The sequence below is a fragment of the Pseudophryne corroboree genome (genome assembly GCF_028390025.1).
Source record: "Pseudophryne corroboree isolate aPseCor3 chromosome 3 unlocalized genomic scaffold, aPseCor3.hap2 SUPER_3_unloc_37, whole genome shotgun sequence".
Classification (NCBI taxonomy): Eukaryota; Metazoa; Chordata; class Amphibia; order Anura; family Myobatrachidae; genus Pseudophryne; species Pseudophryne corroboree.
Window position 1 is genome coordinate 187,501 of NW_026967527.1, and position 19,566 is coordinate 207,066.

The window sequence follows — 19,566 nt, forward strand, 5'->3', positions numbered from 1 at the left end:
AAGCCGTCCTGGGGGGTGGTTTTTTTCGCTGGGACGGCAGCAACTGCCCCCAGCCCCACCTCATCCCGATCTACGCCTGACAGGTTTCATCTTGTCCCGGGGGGGTGAAAGGGTGTAAAGAGGTTCCATCTCGCGGGGCTCCGTCGCCCCTTCCGGGATGCCGCCGCCTGGCGCACGGGCGACCGCGGCTTCCGCCGGCTCCCTCCGAAAAGCGCCTCCCGCTCTCCCTGCGTCGTCCTGGACGGTCTCGCTCCGAGTCTGCGCTTCTCTCTCGCCCTGCCGCCAGACTCGGCTCCTCTCCCGCGCTCTCTCTCTCTCTCTCTCGCTCTGACCTCCGCCCCGTCCGGCCCTCCCGTCCGCGGCGGGGGAGGCCCGGCGGGCGAACCCTTCCGTGCGGCCGCCTCGCCGGAGCGGGAGCGGCGCGCAGGGCCCTCTCCTGGGGCTTGCGAGGAGCGGCCGTCGGGGCTGGCCGCGTCCTCGGATCTCGATGCAACGCTCGTTCGGTTCCTGGGAAATCGTGTGCTCCGCCGGGGTCCGGGGGCGAGCGCCCTTCGCTGGGCGAGGGGGACGCTTCCCCGGCACCCCTGGCGGCGTCGGACGCCTGCGGGTGCTGGCGGACGGAGCAGACCGCGCCGCACGGGGTACTTGTCTTTACAGGAGTCACGTGATGTCCCGGCATTCGGGAGAAAGGGGTCTGATGTGAAAGCATTGGACCCCTTTCAGTCCGGTATGGAGCGGGTATTTGCGTTTTTTTTTTTTTTTTACAAGTACGTGGATTTATCTCTCTGGACGCTGGAAGGTGAGTATAATTTTTTCACAGGTACCCTCGGATCGTCGGAGACCGTGGCAGTCGGCGTGTCAACATAGGTAAGTATGTGTGTGTCGGCAGTGTGTAATAAAGTTTTACTATCAAGGTGTCTGTGTCCTGTTTTTATTTGGGTATTTTTTTCCCAGTAGCACTACAGGTACCAGCGTGCCCGTTTTTCACCCGCATGCTGGTACTTGTGGTTCTCCAAGTACCAGCTTGCGGGGGAGGCTTGCTGGGACTTGTAGTACTACTGGAAAAAACAATATCTTTTTATTATCACAAAAGGCTATCAGCCCCCCCATCCGCAGCCCATTGGATGGGGGGGGGACAGCCTCGGGCTTCACCCCTGGCCCTTGGGTGGCTGGGGGGGGGGACCCCTTGATTGAAGGGGTCCCCACTCCCCCAGGGTACCCCTGCCAGGGGTGACTAGTTGGATATTTGATGCCACGGCCGCAGGGCACGGCATAAAAGTGACCCCCGGCTGTGGCATTATCTGTCCAGCTAGTGGAGCCCGATGCTGGTGTTAAAAATACGGGGGACCCCTACTCTTTTTGTCCCCCGTATTTTTGGCACCAGCACCAGGCGCAGAGCCCGGTGCTGGTTTTAAAAATACGGGGGATCCCTGGCCAATTTTTCCCCGGATTTTTAGAACCAGGACCAGCTCGATGAGCCAGAGGCTGGTTATGCTTTGGAGGGGGGACCCCACGCCATTTTTTTTTCCGGGTTTTTCCCGGTTTTTACCGTTTTTTAAAATCGCGGCAAAATCCGCCAAATCGGCCGATTTTCGCCCGCGATTCTGGCGAATCCGTTTTTCATTGAATATGGTGAATTCCGGCAGGCACCTGCCGGAATTCACCTGGCGAATTGAGTCGGAAAAAAAAAAGGCGAAAAATTGCCGCGATTCGCCGTGAATTGCATATACCCCATAGTGTGTTTTGTAGATAATATTCCCCTAAATAATGTCTGCGAGTATGTATAGTGTAAATGCTTTGTGGACATGGGGATTCCTCTTTGCATAATACGAAGGGTCAGACAAAGGTTGAACGATGGTGTTTAGTATCAATCTGCAGAGTATTTTATTAGAAACATTCCGGTGTTGGTTAGGAAGAGATTGTTTGCTCCTGCGTATAGTTATGTATAAAAGTAGTTTACAGACATTTACTGTATTTGCAGTTCATTATCCATGCGGCGGGAAGCCTGAGGATACCTCCCACCTGAGCAGTTTGAAATAGTCACAGCCCACCTGTTCGAATCCACCTATGACCTTTTGTTATAATGCAGAGACACATTCCTGTGTCCAATGGACAATGAGATTGTAGGGACCATTGTATTGTACTGTAGGGTGTGTGTATATAAAGGCCACAGTACCCTGACCGGCCAGTACTCTCTCTCATCAACGATCATCTGCTTGATATCGGAGGTCTGGGTCCGGGTTGCGCATGCGAGTATTCCCACGTATGGTATGTTCTCTGTAGCCACTTTGTTACCTTTTGTGTATGCCATTCATTCTCACTCTGTGTACTTGTGTTTACGATCGTTCGCTATTGTTTATATTTGTTTCATGTTATTCTGTTTAGTTATTAATGTTAGGTCTGTAGTGTATAAGCTGTAACTGTTTTTCTCTGACGTCCTAGTGGATGCTGGGAACTCCGAAAGGACCATGGGGAATAGCGGCTCCGCAGGAGACTGGGCACAACTAAAAGAAAGCTTTTAGACTACCTGGTGTGCACTGGCTTCTCCCACTATGACCCTCCTCCAAGCCTCAGTTAGATTTTTGTGCCCGGCCGAGCTGGATGCACACTAGGGGCTCTCCTGAGCTCCTAGAAAGAAAGTATATTTTAGGTTTTTTATTTTACAGTGAGACCTGCTGGCAACAGGCTCACTGCAACGAGGGATTAAGGGGAGAAGAAGCGAACCTACCTGCTTGCAGCTAGCTTGGGCTTCTTAGGCTACTGGACACCATTAGCTCCAGAGGGATCGACCGCAGGACCCGTCCTTGATGTTCGGTCCCGGAGCCGCGCCGCCGTCCCCCTTACAGAGTCAGAAGCAAGAAGATGTCCGGAAAATCAGCGGCAGAAGACTTCAGTCTTCACCAAGGTAGCCAAAGTAGCCATTGCTCCACATGCACACCTCACACTCCGGTCACTGGTGGGTGCAGGGTGCTGGGGGGGGCGACCTGAGCAGCAATAAAAACACCTTGGATGGCTAAATAATCACAATATATAGCCCCAGAGGCTATATATGTGATAATTACCCCTGCCAGAATCCATAAAAAAGCGGGAGAAAAGTCAGCCGAAAAAGGGGCGGAGCTATCTCCCTCAGCACACTGGCGCCATTTATCCCTCACAGCTCCGCTGGAAGGAAGCTCCCTGGCTCTCCCCTGCAGTCTGCACTACAGAAGGGTAAAAAAGAGAGGGGGGGCACTAAATTTAGGCGCAGTATAAAGATTATAGCAGCTATAGGGGATATAATTCAGTTAGTCCCTGTATTATATAGCGCTCTGGTGTGTGCTGGCATACTCTCTCTCTCTGTCTCCCCAAAGGGCTTTGTGGGGTCCTGTCCTCTGTTAGACCATTCCCTGTGTGTGTGCGGTGTGTCGGTACGGCTGTGTCGACATGTTTGATGAGGAACATTATGTGGAGGCGGAGCAGTTGCCTATAAATGTGATGTCACCCCGTGCGGGGCAGACACCTGAGTGGATGGACTTATGGAAGTAATTACGTGCAAGTGTAGACTCCTTACATAAAAAATTTGACGACATGCCAAATGCGGGACAGCCAGCTTCTCAGCTCGTGCCTGCCCAGGCGTCTCAAAGGCCATCAGGGGCTCTAAAGCGCCCGCTACCTCAGATGGCAGACACAGATGTCGACACGGATACTGATACCAGTGTCGACAATGAAGAGTCAAATTTAATGTCCACTAGGGCCATTCGTTGCATGATTGAGGCAATGAAAGAGGTATTACACATTTCTGATATAAACCCAGGTACCACAAAAAAGGGTATTATGTTTGGGGAGAAAAAACTACCAATAGTTTTTCCCCCATCTGAAGAATTAAATGAAGTGTAAAGAAGCGTGGGCTTCCCCCGATAAAAAATTGGTAATTTCTAAAAAGTTACTAATGGCGTACCCTTTCCCGCCAGAGGATAGGTCACGTTGGGAAACACCCCCTAGGGTGGATAAAGCGCTCACACGTTTGTCAAAAAAGGTGGCACTACCATCTCCGGATACGGCCACCCTGAAGGAACCTGCTGATAGAAAGCAGGAGGCGATCCTGAAGTCTGTATATACACACTCAGGCATTATACTTAGACCAGCTATTGCTTCGGCATGGATGTGCAGCGCTGCAGCTGCGTGGTCAGATTCCCTGTCGGAAAATATTGACACCCTAGACAGGGACACTATTCTGCTAACCATAGAGCATATAGTTTTATACATGAGAGATGCACAGAGGGAGATCTGCCGGCTGGCATCTAAGATAAGTGCGTTGTGCATTGTCCATTTCTGCTAGGAGAGGCTTATGGACTCGGCAGTGGACAGGGGATGCAGATTCGAAAAGGCACATGGAAGTTTTTCCTTATAAGGGTGAGGAGTTATTCGGGGATGGTCTCTCAGACCTAGTTTCCACAGCAACAGCTGGGAAGTCAGCTTTTTTGCCCCATGTTCCCTCACAGCCTAAGAAAGCGCCGTATTATCAGGTACAGTCCTTTCGACCCCAGAAAAACTGGCGGGGAAAAGGCGGGTAGGGGAAAAAGGCTGCAACAAACAGCAGGTTCCCAGGAACAAAAGTCCTCCCCCGCTTCTACCAAGTCCGCCGCATGACGGTGGGGCTTCACAGGCTGAGCCAGGTACGGTGGGGGGCCGCCTCAAAAATTTCAGCGATCAGTGGGCTCGCTCACAGGTGGATCCCTGGATCCTCCAAGTAGTATCTCAGGGGTACAAGCTGGAATTCGAGGCGCCTCCCCCCTGCCGTTTCCACAAATCTGCCTTGCCAATTACTCCCTCCGGCAGGGAGGCTGTGCTAGCGGCAATTCACAAGCTGTATTCCCAGCAGGTGATAGTCAAGGTGCCCCTACTTCAACAAGGACGGGGTTACTATTCCACACTGTTTGTGGTACCGAAACCGGACGGTTCGGTGAGACCCATTTTAAATTTGAAATCCTTGAACACATACATAAAAAAAATTCAAGTTCAAGATGGAATCGCTCAGGGCGGTTATTGCAAGCCTGGACGTGGGGGATTACATGGTATCTCTGGACATCAAGGATGCTTACCTGCATGTCCCCATTTACCATCCTCCACCAGGAGTACCTCAGATTTGTGGTACAGGATTGCCATTACCAATTCCAGACGCTGCTGTTTGGACTGTCCATGGCACCGAGGGTGTTTACCAAGGTAATGGCAGAAATGATGATACTCCTTCGAAAAAAGGGAGTTTTAATTATCCCGTACTTGGACGATCTCCTTATAAAGGCGAGGTCCAAGGAGCAGTTGTTGGTCAGGGTAGCACTACCTCGGGAAGTGCTATAACAGCACGGATGGATTCTAAACATTCCAAAGTCACAGCTGGTTCCTACCACACGCCTACTGTTCTTGGGGATGGTTCTGGACACAGAACAGAAAAAAGTGTTTCTCCCGATGGAGAAGGACAAGGAGCTGTCATCTCTAGTCAAAGTCCTCCTGAAACCAAAACAGGTATCGGTGCATCACTGCACACGAGTCCTGGGAAAAATGGTAGCTTCCTACGAAGCAATTCCATTCGGCAGGTTCCATGCAAGAACCTTTCAGTGGGACCTCTTGGACCAGTGATCAGGATCGCATCTTCAGATGCATCGGCTGATAACCCTGTCTCCAAGGACTAGGGTATCTCTGCTGTGGTGGCTGCAGATGGCTCATCTTATAGAGGGCCGCAGATTCGGCATACAGGACTGGGTCCTGGTGACCACGGATGCCAGCCTACGAGGCTGGGGGCCAGTCACACAGGGAAGAAATTTCCAAGGACTTTGGTCAAGTCAGGAGTCGTCCCTACACATAAATATTCTGGAACTGAGGGCCATTTATAATGCCCTAAGTCAGGCAAGGCCCCTGCTTCAAAACCAGCCGGTTCTGTTCCAATCAGACAACATCACGGCAGTCGCCCATGTAAACCGACAGGGCGGCACAAGAAGCAGGATGGCGATGGCAGAAGCCACAAAGATTCTCAGATGGGCGGAAAATCACGTCTTAGCACTGTCAGCAGTGTTCATTCTGGGAGTGGACAAATGGGAAGCAGACTTTCTCAGCAGACACGACCTACACCCGGGAGAGTGGGGACTTCATCCAGAAGTCTTCCAACTGATGGTAAACCGTTGGGAAAGGCCACAGGTGGACATGATGACGTCTCGCCTAAACAAAAAACTAGAGAGATATTGCGCAAGGTCAAGGAACCCTCAGGCGATAGCTGTGGACGCCCTAGTGACACCGTGGGTGTACCAGTCGGTTTATGTGTTCCCTCCTCTGCCTCTCATACCAAAGGTACTGAGAATAATAAGAAGACGAGGAGTAAGAACGATACTCGTGGTTCCGGATTGGCCAAGAAGAGCTTGGTACCCAGAACTTCAAGAAATGATATCAGAGGACCCATGGCCTCTACCGCTCAGACAGGATCTGCTACAGCAGGGGCCCTGTCTGTTCCAAGACTTACCGCGGCTGCGTTTGACGGCATGGCGGTTGAATACCGGATCCTAAAGGAAAAGGGCATTCCGGATGAAGTCATTCCTACGCTGATAAAAGCCAGGAAAGAAGTAACTGCAAACAATTATCACCGTATTTGGCGAAAATATGTTGCGTGGTGTAAGGCCAGGAAGGCCCCAACAGAGGAATTTCACCTGGGTCGATTTCTGCACTTCCTAAGTAAGCTAAGCAGATCCAAAGCCCCTTCTATACCTACTGGGAACATCCCTTCCAGAACCGCGGAATCGGGGAGCACCTCCCGGAGCTCCCGCGGATTGCGGCCTGCAGGCACCCATTAGACCGGGGCCTCAATTTACACCTCAGGCCTTCCGGGACCGGAGTGGCTGTGCCGCGGATCGCCCCACTGTCTCTGAGAGACGGAACTGACCTGAGGTGGACACTGAAGAGCGGCGGCTGTGCTCGCGATCCGGCCGGCCAGGGCCGTCGGCGGTGGACCGGAACTGTGCGGCGCCCGGCAGACATACAGGAGGAGAGCCTCGCTCCAGGCTTGGAGCTTAGACCCGCACTCACCTTGACGACGCACGCTGCCCGCGGACCTCCGGAGGCGGATCGCACACATCGTGCAGAATTACACCACCGGGCAGGGGGTCAGCGTGTCGGAGCTGCTTCTCTGGGAAGCTCACCCCGGTAAGATTGTGCAAGAGCGTTGCTTCAGCACCCTAGTACCCACACGGGTCTGGGACTCAGGGTCGACACACTTTAGGTCGACACCAATTGGTCGACACACATTAGGTCGACAGGGTCAAAAGGTCGATAGGGTCAAAAGGTCGACATGGAAAAAGGTCGACGTGGAAAAAGGTCGACATGAGTTTTTTATGTTTTTTTGGTGTCGTTTTCTTCGTAGAGTGACCGGGAACCCGAATTAGTGCACCGCGTCCCCTCGCATGGCTCGCTTCGCTCGCCATGCTTCGGGCATGGTGCCTTCGCTCGGCACACTTTACCGTTCCAATCGTAGTCCACGTGGATCGTTAAGTATGAAAAGGTTCAAAAAAAGAAAAAAATCGTGAAAAAACTCATGTCGACCTTTTTCCATGTCGACCTTGTTCCTGTCGACCTTTTGACCCTGTCGACCTAATGTGTGTCGACCAATTGGCGTCGACCTAAAGTGTGTCGACCTTTGTGCTGTCGACCTGGAGTCCGGATACCTACCCACACATAGCTACTGGCCCCAGCGGACCCTGGTGACTCACGGGCTCCTAAATATAAAACGTATTTACGGGACTGCAATACTTCACCCAGCTCCGGGTGCTGTTAATCAACCCCCCAGCTGCTTCCGACTAGAGCCGGCCATCTTGTTGACATAACCTATACCTCCCCTCGAGAGGCCGCTGCACTCATAAGTCGCAACTCCACGCATAAATATGTGAAACCTCAGATAGTTGCTCGGCTGATGTGACTGCTGGCCTGATGTTTCCTTAGAGCCATGTGGGGGGGCTACTGCACGGCGACGGCCCAAATAATTCTACATCACCTGGGATAAGTAAATGTGACACATCATACCACCTTTCTTTCTAATCCGATGTCATGGTGAGAGGCAAGAAGAAAAATAAGGCGAAGACCAGGCCAGATGAGACTCCAAACTCGACGGCCCGCCGTTCCTCAGATCTACGTCAATTCTTGACTACACCCATAACAAGCCCGACCTCTACCCACGCCCTCCCGGACTCTCCAATCATTAATACGCAAACGGAAGTCATGTCGACTCCTTCGACCCCACAACCGCCACTGTCCGCATCCTTGACAACTGATATTGGTGAGATACTTTCACATGTTAAGTCACTTCCTACGAAACAGGATTTCTCAGCTTTAGAGACCCGTTTACTGTCTACCATCAAACGGGAAGTGACCGCGCTGCAACAAGATATGTCGCAGATAGCGACCCGTGTCGATGTCTTGGAACGCCATGAGACAGCTAGCTTATCCTCTTTAATTGGTTTTCAGGAGGTGATTTCCCAACAGAGGAGAGATATAGCCTTCCTTAAGTCAAGAGTCGAAGATTTGGATAATCGTGGGAGGCGGAAAAATATCAGGGTTAGGGGGCTCTCGGAAAGTATCCAACAGGCTGATCTGGCGAATGCGCTGACAAAGATATTTGGAGAGCTTATCGACTTGGATTTGAGTGAGGACATTATGATTGACAGAGCGCACCGGGCTCTCCGACCTCGGAGTATACCATCGGACAGGCCCAGAGATGTGATTTGTAGGCTCCATTACTATGCGCAAAAGGAAGAGATAATGAGAAAGGCCCGTCAACTGGATAACATAGATTTCCAAGGCGATAAGGTTCAGTTGTTCCCAGACCTGGCGTGGTCAACACTACAACAACGCAGAACCCTGAAACCCCTTACAGATTCCCTTCGGAAACTTCAGCTAAAGTACAGATGGGTTTTCCCTTTTTCTCTTCAGGTCTCCCACAATGGCAAGATAGCAATGCTCTCCAAACCACCTGATCTACCGGCCTTTTTCGCAACTCTGGGCGTCCCACCAATCCAATTACCTGAGTGGGACTCTTACCATCACCAGCCCACTATACCAATCATGACTCCTCCAGATGACGCGTGGCAACAAGTACGATCCCAGCGTGGACGGGAGACTCCGCCTACAAGTTCACGTTCTTCAAAGCCTCCATGAGTAGGACACCTTACCTGCATTGAGATGATAGTTCCTATATCTACTGACACATCTGTCGTTCTTTAAATACGTGATATACCATGTTTCTAAAATGCGCGGCCTGAAATGTTTAATGTTTAAAGTTCCTTCAGTTAGGTGGTTTCTTTCTTTTCACCATTGCTACTGCAATGGAAACGTGTTCAGATTACTTCTTATAGGTTCTTTGTCACGTTTTCTCGCAACATTTAGCTCTCACGGTTTAGTGTTTTGAATGATGCTTGTAATTTTCCCTAGGTGATTATTATTATTGTCTATTCGTATTTGTGTTTCTCTTTTTTTCTTCCTTAAAGAATACATTTGTGATTCAAGGGCGGTCGCTGCCCTTGGCCCCCCCGTAAGACCCCCACCATGCTGCATCCCCTTTTCTCCAGGGTTGGGAGTCGGCGGTCTACCGCTTCCACCCCATTTGCAGCATTTTTCATTTTCATGATGTTACTCACAAAGTTTAATACTAATGCATCTCGCAATGTATCTTTCCACATTGCTTCTCTTTTCTCCACTTTTCACGGTTTCCTTTCCAAACTAACAAACGTTCTTAATACCCTTACCTATTCCCTCTGTATCCCTGTGGTAGGAAGGTTTATTGTCAATGTGATACAACTTCAATCACAATGGGTCCAGACACAATACGGGTAACTACCCTTAATGTAAAGGGCCTGAATATTCCTGAAAAAAGATCTAAACTCCTTAAGTGGCTCAGAGACGAGAGATTGGATGTTGCCCTGCTGCAAGAAACACACTTTAGGATTGGTTGCGTCCCATCACTTAAAAGTCACTATTACCCCCATGTTTTCATGGCTAACAATCCCAATGGGAAGACGTTGGGTGTAGCTATTCTCTTGGCCCGTCACTTACCTGTCCTAAATGTTTCCTCCCATAGACTGGTAGAGGGTAGGGGTTTGTTGGTTAAGTGTGAAATTCATGGCCAACGCTTTTCCTTTTTAAATGTTTACGCTCCCAACTCTAAACAACCCTCTTTCTTGACTTCGGTGTTGGAAACTGCTGAGCCTCTTCTTGAGGGAGTGGTGGTGATGGGAGGAGATTTAAATTGGACGCTTGATCCCCTTCATGACACCTCTAGGAAGATTGCCCTCCGACCAGAGAAGGAGTATAGGAGAGTGCGACGTGCCCTGCTCGACCACCAGCTGATTGACTCATGGAGACTGACACATCCCTCTGAGGTAGATTTTTCTTTTTATTCACATCCCCATCAAACATATTCCAGAATCGACTATCTATTTCTAAGTCATCGCCACCTACATTTGATTTCAGAATCCTCGATAGGACAAATTGTCTGGTCAGACCATGCCCCGGTTAATCTTACTATTCGTCTCCCATCATATACGAGACGTCAATGGTTATGGCGTTTTAATGATACTCTGTTGCAAGACGTAGTATGTCGTTCGCAACTGGAATTGGCCCTAGACTCCTATATTGACACTAACGACATGGAGGATATCTCTAAAATCTCAGTATGGGAGGCACACAAATGTGTCCTGCGGGGGGGGTGTATCCAACTAGGCTCAGTACGTAAAAAACAGAGGGAAAAACTTCGAGAAGACTTGCTATCCAAGATAAAATCTCTAGAACTCCTTCATAAAAAATCTCAAACTCCCCAACACTACTATGACCTTGAGGTCGCCCGAGCCGACTTGAATAAATTGCTCTCTGACAGGGTTAAATTTTCCTATAGGAAGTGCCGCAGCAGATATTACCAATGGGGCAATAAACCGGGGACATTGTTAGCTAAGGCCCTCCGCGAGCAACGTGCACTCACCTTTATTCACCTAATTAAGGATAACAAGGGTCGCCCCCAACATGAGACTATTAAAATTGCTAAAGCCTTTCAGGAATACTATTCCACATTATATAACCTTTCGGGGCCATCTGGGCGGGCAGATAAGATATCCCATCAGGCAGCCATATCTTCTTATTTGAGATCCCTAGACTTCCCGACATTGTCCAAGGCAGATGCCGATGACCTGGACGTGCCCTTTTCGACAGAGGAGGTCATGAAAGCTATTGATTCCTCGCCCAATGGTAAAAGCCCAGGCCCAGATGGATTTACTATTGCCTATTACAAGGCTTTCAGGGAGAGGCTAGTGCCTCTCCTTGTGAGAGCCTTCAACACTATCTCTGATACGTCCCATTTCTCCTCTCAGTCCCTCGAAGCACACATTACAGTGCTACCCAAAGAGGGCAAAGATCCCAGTCTTTGTGCTAGTTACCGACCGATTTCGCTGCTGAATATTGATATAAAACTTTTTGCTAAATTAGTAGCTAACCGTCTTAAGCATCTGTTGCCGGCGTTGATTCATGGAGACCAGACGGGTTTTGTTTTGGGCCGTGAAGCCAGGGATAACACATCCAAAGTACTAAATATGATACACTACGCTAACCAGTCCGCGTCCCCCTCGATCCTGTTATCCACTGATGCAGAAAAGGCATTTGATAGGGTGGGCTGGGATTTTTTGTTTGGTATTTTGAAACACCTGGGGCTGGGCAACGCATGTCTTCATAGGATCCTATCACTATACACTACCCCATCTGCTAGAATAAAGATCAATGGCTCCTTATCAGATTCCTTCACTATCTCGAATGGCACAAGACAGGGCTGTCCACTATCCCCATTACTTTTTGTTTTGTGCATGGAAGCTTTAGCTAGAAGTATACGGGCAAACCAAAATATTTCTGGTCTGCTGGTGAGAGGGAGGGAATATAAATTGGCCCTCTATGCAGATGATTTATTAGCTTTGATTTCGAACCCGGTTACCTCGCTCCCTAACCTGATGATGGAATTTGATAGGTTCGGAGCCCTTTCTAATTTCAAGATTAATTACTCCAAATCTATAGCACTACATTTGACTACCTCCCCTACTGTGGTAACGGGCTTGAAGTGCTCGTTCCCCTTCACTTGGCATGACCATAAGTTGAAATACTTAGGGGTTATATTATCTAATGACATGTCCAAATGTTTTTCCCTAAATTTTGACCCCTTGTTGAAAAAACTCTGCATAGATTTTCAAAAATGGAGGAAATTGCGACTATCCTGGTTTGGTAGAATTTAACGTAGTTAAAATGAATGCCTTACCTAGGATATTGTTTTTTCTCCAAACCCTCCCCATATACATTTCCCCCCCAATGGTTTAGGGACATCTAAGGTCTTATTCGAGCTTTTGTCTGGGGTAGCAATACACCTAGATTTAAGCATGATATATTATTTCGGAGAAAACATCAGGGAGGACAACAACTTCCACACATCCCCAGTTATTATCATGCAATACACCTGAATAGAGTCCTGGAATGGACACGGGCAAAAGACTGTAGACAATGGGTGCTCCTAGAGGAAGGCTGCCTCCCACACTATATAGAAATCACGCCATGGCTACCAGTCCTCCCAAAGGTGTCCCATCCCACAGTATCCCCCACACTTAAAGTGTGGAGCTCACTTAGGTTGAGAGGTCACATATCTTCCAAATGGTCACCATTGACTTCTTTCATCTCTAATTCTGAGTTTACTCCGGGTCTCCAAGGAACGGCCTTCGCCTCATGGGCAGAGAAGGGGCTTTTCAGGGTCGGTCAGCTGGTGAGTTCGAGTAGGGTACGTTCGTTTTCAGATATTCAATCCCTCTGGACAATAACGAAATCTGATTTTTGGAAATTCTCCAGGTTCATCACTTTGTAACATCCTCCAAACATCTCTCTGATATGACCAGAGAACTCACCGCTTTTGAAAAGATGTGCGTTTCCCCTCAAGCTCCCACACACACCATTTCCCAGATTTATGTGATCATTATAGAGGACCTCTTTCCTCAACCCCCTACTTTCATGAGTGCCTGGGAGAAAGTAATGCCGATGCTGGCTTCACAATCTAATTGGGAATTGATATTTCGCAACACCCAGGCAAGTGCGCTATGTTTGTCGACAATGGAAACTCTTTATAAACTGATTTATAGGTGGTACAGGACTCCTTTGGCGCTTAATAAGATGTTTCCGACCCTTTCAGGCCTTTGCTGGCGATGTAGAGGAGCCCCAGGAAGCTTTCTGCATATATGGTGGGAATGTCCTCTCATAATGCACTTTTGGAGGGAAGTTTTTAAATGCTCAGAATTGATACTAGGAGGTACCGTCCCCAGAGACCCGGAGTTTTGGCTCCTCAACCTCACTCCCAGAGGTTCATATTCCTATAAGGGTTCACTATTACGCCATCTTAATAATGCAGCCAAAGCCGTCATACCAATCCTATGGAGATCATCCTCATCTTCTTCAATTAAACAATGGTTCAATAAGATTGATTATTTTCTAGACATGGAGGATCTAGTTTCCTTCTCATTGGGAAGATCAGTAGACTTCACAGCCACTTGGTTCCCATGGTATGAGTTTAAGGAATCATCCGTATATAGGACATACATATCAACCTAAACTATATACTTAAAGGAGTGATCCCGAAATCCTCCCGTCTCATCTCTCATCTCAGGCCCCTAGACGATTACGCTCCTTGCCTTTCTTATTCTAGGACTCATTTATGTTTTTTACGTTTTTAAACAATTACCTCTATTCTAAACATACGACTTGCTACCTTCCTTCCCCCTCCCCCCCTCTCTCTCCACCTCTTCCTTCTTTTCCCCCCCTTTTTTTTTCTTACATTAACCTCTTATGCTACGCTGTTTTACCATATGGTTATTTCTATGTTTGTTTGAGACTAAAAATAGACAATGTTTTCATGTATGTTAGAGGACTTAATTGTGATTGATTGCTGTTTGATTGGCAAGGATTTTGTCTTCTAAGGTCATTCTTTTGTTGTTTAACCTGTATAACCATTGTTGCAATAAAAAACAGTTTACGTAAAAAAAAAAAAGAGAGGGGGGGCACTAAATTTAGGCGCAGTATACATAATGTAAGCAGCTATAAGGGAAAAAACACTCAGTTATAGTGGGATCCCTATGTTATATAGCACTCTGGTGTGTGCTGGCATACTCTCTCTCTGTCTCCCCAAAGGGCTTTGTGGGGTCCTGTCCTCAGTCAGAGCATTCCCTGTGTGTGTGCGGTGTGTCGATACGGCTGTGTCGACATGTTTGATGAGGAGGCTTATGTGGAGGCGGAGCAGATGCCGATAAATGTGATGTCACCCCCTGCGGGGCCGACACCTGAGTGGATGGACTTGTGGAAGGAATTACGTGAAAGTGTTAACTCCTTACATAAAAGGTTTGACGACATACCAAATATGGGACAGCCGGCTTCTCAGCTCGTGCCTGCCCAGCCGTCTCAAAGGCCATCAGGGGCTCTGAAACGCCCGCTACCTCAGATGGCAGACACAGATGTCGACACGGATACTGATACCAGTGTCGACGATGAGGAGACAAATGTAATGTCCAATAGGGCCACTCGTTACATGATTGAGGCAATGAAAAATGTGTTGCACATTTCTGATCTTACCCCGGGTACCACAAAAAGGGGTATTATGTTTGGGGAGAAAAAACTACCAGTAGTTTTTCCCCCAGCTGAGTAATTAAATGAAGTGTGTGAAGAAGCATGGGCTTCCCCCGATAAGAAACTGGTAATTTCTAAAAGGTTACTAATGACGTACCCTTTCCCGCCAGAGGATAGGTCACGTTGGGAAACACCCCCTAGGGTGGATAAAGCGCTCACACGCTTGTCAAAAAAGGTGGTATTACCGTCTCCGGATACGGCCGCCCTAAAGGAACCTGCTGATAGAAAGCAGGAGGCTATCCTGAAGTTTGTGTATACACACTCAGGCATTATACTGAGACCAGCTATTGCTTCAGCATGGATGTGCAGTGCTGCAGCTGCATGGTCAGATTCCCTGTCGGGAAATATTGATACCCTAGACAGGGACACTATATTGCTAACCATAGAGCATATTAAAGACGCAGTCTTATACATGAGAGATGCACAGAGGGATATTTGCCGGCTGGCATCTAAAATAAGTGCAATGTCCATTTCTGCCAGGAGAGGGTTATGGACTCGGCAGTGGACAGGGGATGCAGATTCTAAAAGGCACATGGAAGTTTTGCCTTATAAGGGTGAGGAGTTGTTCGGGGATGGTCTCTCAGACCTCGTTTCCACAGCAACAGCTGGGAAGTCAACGTTTTTGCTCCATGTTCCCTCACAGCCAAAGAAAGCACCGTATTATCAGGTACAGAAAAGGTGCGTCCTTTCTGCCCAGAGGCAGAGGTAGGGGAAAAAAGCTGCAGCATACAGCCAGTTCCCAGGAGCAAAAGTCCTCCCCCGCTTCCTCCAAGTCCACCGCATGACGGTGGAGCTCCACAGGCGGAGCCAGGTACGGTGGGGGGCCGACTCAAAAATTTCAGCGATCTGCGGGCTCGCTCACAGGTGGATCCCCCCCGCCGTTTCCTCAAATCTGCCTTGCCGACAACTCCCTCAGGCAGGGAGGCTGTGCTAGAGGCAATTCACAAGCTGTATTCTCAGCAGGTGATAATCAAGGTACCCCTACTTCAACAAGGATGGGGTTACTATTCCACACTGTTTGTGGTACCGAAACCGGACGGTTCGGTGAGACCCATTTTAAATTTAAAATCCTTGGGCACATATATAAAAAAATTCAAGTTCAAGATGGAATCGCTCAGGGCGGTTATTGCAAGCCTGGATGTGGGGGATTACATGGTATCTCTGGACATCAAGGATGCTTACCTGCATGTCCCCATTTACCATCCTCACCAGGAGTACCTCAGATTTGTGGTACAGGACTGTCATTACCAATTCCAGACGCTGCCGTTCGGTCTCTCCACAGCACCGAGGGTATTTACCAAGGTAATGGCCGAAATTATGATACTCCTTCGAAAAAAGGGAGTTTTAATTATCCCGTACTTGGACGATCTCCTGATAAATCGAGGTCCAAGGTGCAGTTGTTGGTCGGGGTAGCACTACCTCGGGAAGTGCTACAACAGCACGGTTGGATTCTAAACATTCCAAAGTCACAGCTGGTTCCTACCACACGCCTACTGTTCTTGGGGATAGTTCTGGACACAGACCAGAAAAAAGTGTTTCTCCCGGAGGAGAAAGCCAAGGAGCTGTCATCTCTAGTCAGAGGCCTTCTAAAACAAAAACAGGTGTCGGTGCATCACTGCACGCGAGTCCTGGGAAAAATGGTAGCTTCATACGAAGCAATTCCATTCGGCAGGTTCCATGCAAGAACGTTTCAGTGGGACCTGTTGGACAAGTGGTCCGGATCGCATCTTCAGATGCATCGGCTGATAACCCTGTCTCCGAGGACCAGGGTGTCTCTATTATGTTGGCTGCAGAGTGCTCATCTTCAAGAGGGCCGCAGATTCGGCATACAGGACTGGGTCCTGGTGACCACGGATGCCAGCCTTCGAGGCTGGGGGGCAGTCACACAGGGAAGAAACTTCCAGGGACTATGGTCAAACCAGGAGATCTCCCTACACATAAATGTTCTGGAGCTGAGGGCCATTTGCAATGCCCTAAGTCAAGCAAGACCACTGCTTCAAAACCAGCCGGTACTGATTCAGTCAGACAACATCACGGCGGTCACCCATGTAAACCGACAGGGCGGCACAAGAAGCAGGATGGCGATGGCAGAAGCCACAAAGATTCTCAGATGAGCGGAAAATCACGTGTTAGCACTGTCAGCAGTGTTCATTCCGGGAGTGGACAACTGGGAAGCAGACTTCCTCAGCAGGCACGACCTCCACCCGGGAGAGTGGGGACTTCATCCAGAAGTTTTCCAAATGATTGTAAACCGTTGGGAAAGGCCACAGGTAGACATGATGGCGTCCCGCCTAAACAAAAAGCTAAAAAGATATTGCGCCAGGTCAAGGGACCCTCAGGCGATAGCTGTGGACGCTCTAGTGACACCGTGAGTGTACCAGTCGGTTTATGTGTTCCCTCCTCTACCTCTCATACCCAGGGTACTGAGAATAATAAGAAGACGAGGAGTAAGGACTATACTTGTGGTTCCGGATTGGCCAAGAAGAGCTTGGTATCCGAAACTTCAAGAAATGATCTCAGAGGACCCATGGCCTCTGCCGCTCAGACAGGACCTGCTGCAGCAGGGGCCCTGTCTGTTCCAAGACTTACCGCGTCTGCGTTTGACGGCATGGCGGTTGAACACCGGATCCTAAAAGAAAAGGGCATTACGGAGGAAGTCATTCCTACGCTGATTAAAGCCAGGAAAGATGTCACTGCAAAACATTATCACCGCATATGGTGGAAATATGTTGCTTGGTGTGAGGCCAGGAAGGCCCCAACAGAGGAATTTCAGCTGGGTCGATTTCTGCACTTTCTACAGTCAGGAGTGACTATGGGCCTAAAATGGGTTTCATTAAGGTCCAGATCTCGGCTCTGTCGATTTTCTTTCAGAAAGAACTGGCTTCACTGCCTGAAGTTCAGTCATTTGTTAAAGGAGTGCTGCGTATTCAGCCCCCTTTTGTGCCTCCAGTGGCACCTTGGGATCTCAACGTGGTGTTGGGTTTCCTAAAGTCACATTGGTTTGAGCCACTAAAAACCGTGGATTTGAAATATCTCACGTGGAAAGTGGTCATGCTGTTGGCCTTGGCTTCGGCCAGGCGTGTGTCAGAATTGGCGGCTTTGTCATGTAGAAGCCCTTATCTGATTTTCCATATGGATAGGGCAGAATTGAGGACTCGTCCTCAGTTTCTCCCTAAGGTGATATCTGCTTTTCATTTGAACCAACCTAATGTGGTGCCTGCGGCTACTAGGGACTTGGAGTATTCCAAGTTACTGGACGTAGTCAGGGCCTTGAAAATCTATGTTTCCAGGACGGCTGGAGTCAGGAAAACTGACTCACTGTTTATTCTGTATGCACCCAACAAGCTGGGTACTCCTGCTTCAAAACAGACTATTGCTCGCTGGATCTGTAGCACAATTCAGCTTGCGCATTCTGCGGCTGGACTGCCGCATCCTAAATCTGTAAAAGCCCATTCCACGAGGAAGGTGGGCTCTTCTTGGGCGGCTGCCCGAGGGGTCTCGGCTTTACAACTTTGCCGAGCTGCTACTTGGTCAGGGTCTAACACTTTTGCAAAATTCTACAAATTTGATACCCTGGCTAAGGAGGACCTTGAGTTCTCTCATTCGGTGCTGTAGTGTCATCCGCACTCTCCCGCCCGTTTGGGAGCTTTGGTATAATCATGGTCCTTACGAAGTCCCAGCATCCACTTAGGACGTCAGAGAAAATAAGATTTTACTCACCGGTAAATCTATTTCTCGTAGTCCGTAGTGGATGCTGGGCGCCCATCCCAAGTGCGGATTGTCTGCAATACTTGTATATAGTTATTGTTAACTAAAGGGTTATTGTTGAGCCATCTGTTACGAGGCTCCGTTAATATTTCATACTGTTAACTGGGTATAATATAACGAATTATACGGTGTGATTGGTGTGGCTGATATGAGTCTTACCCGGGATTCAAAATCCTTCCTTATTGTGTCAGCTCTTCAGGGCACAGTATCCTAACTGAGGTCTGGAGGAGGGTCATAGTGGAAGGAGCCAGTGCACACCAGGTAGTCCTAAAGCTTTCTTTAGATGTGCCCAGTCTCCTGCGGAGCCGCTATACCCCATGGTCCTTACGGAGTCCCAGCATCCACTACGGACTACGAGAAATAGATTTATCGGTGAGTAAAATCTTATATTTATTACTTTATTCAGCTCTTTATACACTTAACTTTGTGTTTAATATTTCAACGATTTATCTTACATACTTTACTGTACTTAATAAAGGTTATATATTATTTATTAGTGCGCAAACAGGACAGCACTTTCTCTTCTTTGGTGTTTTTTTTATAGCAATGTCCATGTCACCTCTAGTAATCCCACATGAGCATCCATGTCACCTCTAGTAATCTCACATGAGCGCCCGTGTCACCTCTAATAATCCCACATGAGCGCCCGTGTCACCTCTAGTAATCCCACATGAGCGCCCGTGTCACCTCTAGTAATCCCACATGAGCGCCCACGTCACCTCCTAGTAATCCCACATGAGCGCCCACGTCACCTCTAGCAATCCCACATGAGCGCCCACGTCACCTCTAGTAATCCCACATGAGCGCCCATGTCACCTCTAGTAATCCCAAATGAGCGTCCATGTCACCTCTAATAATCCCCCATGAGCGTCCATGTCACCTCCTAGTAATCCCCCAAGAGCATCCATGTCACCTCTAGTAATCCCACATGAGCGCCCGTGTCACCTCTAGTAATCCCACATGAGCGTCCGTGTCACCTCTAGTAATCCCACATGAGCGTCCATGTCACCTACTAGTAATCCCACATGAGCGTCCATGTCACTTCTAATAATCCCCTATGAGCGTCCATGTCACCTCTAGTAATCCCACATGAGCGTC

At 48.9% G+C, this 19,566-nt stretch overlaps 1 pseudogene; it reads left to right on the forward strand.

Annotated features, from left to right (window-relative positions):
• Positions 1–19,566, forward strand: part of LOC134984120 (zinc finger protein OZF-like) — a 31,890-nt pseudogene that overhangs the window by 9,492 nt on the left and 2,832 nt on the right.